The sequence below is a fragment of the Sinocyclocheilus rhinocerous genome, unplaced genomic scaffold (assembly GCF_001515625.1).
Source record: "Sinocyclocheilus rhinocerous isolate Xijiao unplaced genomic scaffold, SAMN03320098_v1.1 scaffold3362, whole genome shotgun sequence".
NCBI lineage: Eukaryota > Metazoa > Chordata > Actinopteri > Cypriniformes > Cyprinidae > Sinocyclocheilus > Sinocyclocheilus rhinocerous.
This window is the reverse complement of record NW_015631076.1, coordinates 29523-35402: the sequence shown is the minus strand read 5'-3', so window position 1 is coordinate 35402 and position 5880 is coordinate 29523. Positions and strand designations below refer to the sequence as shown.

The 5880-nt window shown below is 35.4% G+C and overlaps 1 non-coding gene across 1 annotated transcript; it reads left to right on the top strand.

The window, feature by feature from the left end:
• Positions 1–471: 471 nt before the first annotated feature.
• trnak-uuu (transfer RNA lysine (anticodon UUU)) lies at positions 472–543 on the top strand. The gene has a single exon. It is a non-coding gene; the product is annotated as a tRNA-Lys (tRNA).
• The last annotated feature ends 5337 nt before the right edge of the window (positions 544–5880 follow it).

Here is a 5880-nt window from a genome sequence, read left to right as displayed (position 1 = left end):
TGCACTCCTGATAACAGCATGAGAGTAAGCAGACAGCAATTCTGGCCTCTGTCATGTCAAAAACCAACAATTCTGGTGCAATCGAAAGGCACTTTTGTCAGTGGGCCAGTGTCGCAATGGACAACGCGTCTACTACAGATTAGAAGATTTTAGGTTCGACTCCTGGCTGGCTCGCTCTGTATTTACTTTTCTCAGGCTATTTTTTTTTTTTTTCGAAAAGTGTAGAAGAAAAGGCAAATCTCAACGCGTCTGACTACGGATCAGAAGATTCTAGGTTCGACTCCTCGCTGGTTCGCTTTGTGTTTACTTTTCTCAGGCTGTATTTGTAATTGTTTTGTTTTTTTCTGTATTTTCAGTATTTTAGTTATCTAAGTCACACACCAAAAGCCACAGGCCACTCCAAAACCCTGCCCCCACACTCACCACACGCATGGAAAGTGGCCCACAAGCCTGTGGCCAGCTCACGGCAGTTCCCATATGGTCTAGCGGTTAGGATTCCTGGTTTTTACCCAGGCGGCCTGAGTTCGACTCCCGGTATGGGAAGGTGGGCTCATTTTTGCTTCCCTCCTCAAAAAGCCAGCACATCTTCCTGCACCAGAAGTGATTTTTTGCCAGCAGCAGAGCTACAGAACCCTGTTAGGTTGAGGTTCTGACTAACACCCCATGTCTTCGATAGCTCAGCTGGTAGAGCACATGCTTTGTAGGCAGAGTCTGGAGAGCGCTAGAGAGTCGGAAAGGAAGTGCTGAGCTGCAGTTGGAGAGGAAGGCTCTCCCCCATTTTGTTTTTGATTTTTTTTTTCCCATTTGTTTTGTTTTTGTTTGTTTAATTTCAAGTTATAAAATTTGCAGTATTATATTTTTGATTAGGTTTGTTTAACCCCAAGCAGTTTTAAAACTGTTTGGGGTTGAGCTACTTTTGTTTTTGTTGCCAAACTAATTAACAAGGATGGAAACAATGGCTTATGGACCAGATCTGGACAAGGATTTTGAGGAAAAGAACAATGGTTTTGAAGGAGACGCTACTTTGAAAAGAAGGATTATGAAAGACAATGGAAAGGATGACAATGAAACATGGGCAACTGTGGTATCGAGAAGGAAGAGAAATGGAGCTCAAATGGAGAAAGGACGGACTGAACAGCAACCAACTACACAAGGTAAAGAAAAGGCTGATGCAAATGGTGAAAAGAGACAAGAGGAAAATTGGAGAAATTAAATGATAAATAGATTAAAAGACAAAATGAGATATCAAAGAGAATACAAGAAAGAAACAACATTGACAATGACTGTGGAAAATCCGGAAAAGCTAACTGTTATGATGATAATCAAAGCTATTGAGGACAGCACTGGAAAAGGTAAACTATATGGACTAAGAAAAAAAAAATGACTTTGAGTATGAACTTACAATGGAGAATGAAATGGACTGTGACAATTTATTGAATGGACTACTATCAAATGGACAAATGTGTAAAGTGAGCAAACTTTGCGCAACGGAGAGGGTGGTTTCTTTTTTACGTTTGCCTAATTATATCAATGACGAGGATGTACTACAAAAACTGCAAAGCTGGGGAGTTACACCGATACTGCCGTTGAGAAGAAGGTATTACCCGGGGACAACGGTGGCAGATGGAAGAGTCAAATTCCCTAAGGACGTGGTGTCACTTCCATATAACACCAGTTTTGAAACAGAGGAAGGAACACAGTTTTTCAGAGTCATTCATAATCAGCAAGTAAAAATATGTAGAATATGTTCAAGTGCTGAACATGAAAAGAAAGACTGCCCTCAACTAACGTGCAGAGAATGCCTGGAGCAGGGGCATTATGCGCGGGACTGTACAGCCCCGCGGTGCCAAGGCTGCAGAAAGGCATTGCTAAGATGCATATGTGAAACAGATGAAGAGGAACATGAGGAAATGGAGATGGAGACGCATAATGAAGTGGAGTATTTGGAGGAGGCTGATGAAGAAAATGCATCACAACAAACAGGTGGATTAACAAAGGATATACTGAGCAGTGAAGGAGAAGAAGAGGAAGCCAGTGAGAATGAGCAGCATGGAGAAGACGAGGCGATGACTGGACTACAACTATCTGTGGACAATGTGGAGCAGGATGTGATGGAAAATAAAGAAGATAATGATGGAACAAAGGACAGTACAACCCCGGAAGAGGTAAGCGACACTGGGGAGAAAAGAAAAAGAGATTTGTGGAAAGAAAAGTTTTTGAGCAGGGGGACTAAAGTGAAAAAAACAGGACAAATAAACATTGAAAAGGCTTTGGAAAGACAAAGAATAAGAAGATAATCTAAAGACAGAAAAAGGAAGAAAGCTGAGATGATTGCTTCAAAAGATGTTGATCTGAGAAGAATGAAGACGATAAAAAAGTTTTTGAATAATGATGATATGGTATGGAAAAAAAAAAAAGAGTTTCTTAATAAATAAGTGTGTGGGAAAATGGGGGATGATTTTTTGTGGATGAATTTTAAAGATTTTATAAAGAAGTCTTAAAAGCATTGAAAGTTTTTAAAGAGAATGTTTATGTGGAGTTTAAAGGAAGAGATCAACTATTGAAACAGCCCCTTTTCTTAAACAAATTAATTACAAGAAATAGAAATATATTTTTTTTATAAGAATTGGTATTATGCAGGACTAAGACAAGTAAAAGACATTTTATATGAGGTAAAACCAGGATTTTTACCTATACAGGCAATTATAGACACATTAGAGGAGAATGAAGATATAGAAAACAGACAGTTGATTAAGGAACAATACATACAATTAAAAGAAGCTGTGCCACTACAATGGATTAAAAGCATTGAGGATAAAGAGAGAGGAAATGAGAAACCTGAAATATTTAAAAAATGATGAACAGATTCCTTTCAATGGCTGTGTTCTTAAAATGTTTTATGTTTGTATATGTGATCTTGTATTTTTAAGACCAAAAGCAATTTATTTTTGGGAAAGGTTTTTTTGTGATCTAGATGTAACAAAGATTTGGAAAAATGTAAGATGGAAATTTAAAAGTCCCATATTGGATCATTTAGATTTCTTGTTGAGACACAATGTTTTAATGACTGACATGAAATTGGCAAAAATTGGAATGGCACAAGATGCAAAATGTAAATTATGTATGGAAAAAGATGAAGGACTGTTACATTTGTTTTTAAAATGTAAAAAATTAGAAAATTCTATGAAGATGTTAAGGAAAATTGTGGGGGATTTTTTAAGTGATCGGAATGATTGGTTAGAGGAATGGGAAATATTGTTTTTATTTGGCTTTAATGAAAAAGCAAAAAATGTTCATGCTTTAAATTTATGGTTAACAGTAGCAAGATATACGATTTTTGCTGCTGTCGCCTCTTGCTTGCTTAGTTGGGGACACTTCATTTCCAGCGATATCGTTGACTTGATTACACAGATACTATTTAAACTGAACTGAGCTGGATGATGACATCACTGAATTCAATGATGAACTGCCTTTAACTGAAAAATTAGTGTTTACTATTGTCATTTTGCATTATTGACACACTATTTTCCTAATTAATTATGTTCAGTTGCTTTGACACCATCTGTATTGTTAAAAGCTCTATATAAATAAAGGTGACTTGTCTTGACTTCTTAAAAATCACATCTCTGAAAAATCCATAAAACATTTTCACTGTACATTCTTTTAAAAGCCACCATTTCTCTCCCAGTATTACATACACATAATTTTCCTCTTTCCCCCTTCCATAGTTTCAACCTTTTTTATCCATTCTTTAGGTATTACATTTTTTTATAATTTCATACTTATTTTTTAGTTCTTGCTTATTAAATTCTTATTTTGCTTCCTCCATCACATTTACTATGTACTGCATTGGTAAAATCCTTCTTTATATTCATATAAAACATCTCTTATTTTAACTATTCCAACTTCCATCCATTTTTTAAAATATATTTCCTTCCCTTGGTTTAAAATGCCGGTGGAATAATGGCAGATTTAAAATGTTTTCTCTTCCATGTAAGTTGCACTGTACAGTAGCTAAAAATGTTTCCCAAGCCCTTAAAACTTCTTTGTAAAACTTTGGCAACCCCTCTGTTATCCATTCTTTTGTTCTCATCCATAACACATCATCTCCCAGATTAAAATTCCCACATTTGTTTAAAAAAAAATTCCATTGTTGTTTTCCATTCTGCTTTGTTTCCCTCATCCAGATACTTTTTGACTAATTTGACTCTCAGACTATTTTTCCTTTGCTCCACATCCATTAAACCCAAACCTCCTTTTTCCACCATCCCTATTAAGGTATTGTATGCAATTCTAGCTGGTTTCCCTACCCATAAGAAGTCTAAAAAACAATTTTTTAACCTTCTTTCCACCCACACCGGCATAGATGTCACATATAAAAAATACCACAATTCTGCTGTCATTAAAACATTCAGGATTAAAACCTTCCCTTTTAAATTTAGTGCTCTCAATTTCCAAAAGTTCAGTCTTCTTTCAATGCTTCCCACTATTTCTTCCCACATGGTTTCTCTCACTTTATCTTCATCTTTCCTCATTAAAATTCCTAAAATCTTCATTTCTTTTACTTACTTAAATTTAAAACTCCCCGTTAAATCTGTCGTCTGCCCAAATCTCATAAATACATTTTTTTTTTCATTTACATTTCCTCCTGACCCCTTGCAAAATCTCTGTACTATTTCCATTCCTTTTTTGGCACTTTCTTCTTCTTTAGCAAAAATGGTTGTGTCATCTGCATATTGAAAAATGTTATTCTCCTTTCCGGTTTGTTCGATCTCTATTCCTTTGATTCCCCTTTCTTGTTTTATGGCTAGTCCAAGCGGTTCTGCCACCAATGAGTATAGCAGGGCTGATAAAGGACACCCTTGTCTTATAGATTGTGTTATTCTAAAACATTTTGTTAAAAACCCATTACATTTTATTGTTGTCACTGCTCCCTTGTATGAAATACAAATCCATTTAATAAAATTCTCCCCAAACCCAAAACTTTTTAAAATATCAAATAAATATTTGTGTTCCACCCTCTCAAAAGCTTTTTCAAAATCAAAGTTAATTATATACCCTCCTTTCCTTTTTTCTCCCATGTACCTTATCGTGTCTCTTATGCTCATTGTTACATCCGCAATGTCTTTTCCTTTTACTCCATATGCCTGATTTGTTGTGATTATCTTTGGCATTATCTCTTTTAATCTATTCGCTAAAAGTTTTGCTAAAATCTTTAAATCAGTATTTAGCATTGTGATAGGTCTATATTTTTTTTGTTCTGTTTTTCCCCCTTCTTATATATTACCTTCATCAATCCCATCCCCATTCCTAACATCATTCCTCCTTTTTCCAAAATCTGATCATAAACATCCCTTAAAATATTTGCTAAAAGGTCTTTAAAAGTTACGTGAAACTCGCTTCCTAAACCATCAATCCCTGGGCTTTTCTTTTTGTTCAGTTCGTTTATTGCTCTTTCTATCTCTTCTTTACTTATGGTCTGATCGCATTCTTCCTTCTCCTCTTTACTCACTTTCATTTTTATTAATTTCATTAACTCCCTTTTTTCTCTCTCCCTTACTCCTTCCGTACTAAACAGCTTTTCATAATAGTTTCTTACTTCTAAAATTTCCCCACATTCTTCTACCATTTCACAATTTTCTTTCTGTACTTCTTTTATAGTTTCAACTCTTCCTTTTCATTTTCCAAATCAAAAAAAAAACCTTGTGCATTTTCTCCTTCTATCAGATATTTTGCTTTACACCTCAACATTGCCACCTTATATCTATTCTCTTCAATCTCCTTCAGCTCTTCAATCTCTCTCCAGAGCACAAATTTTGAGTATGTGTCACCAATCACTTTGGCCACACATCACTTTTTATATATATATATATATATATA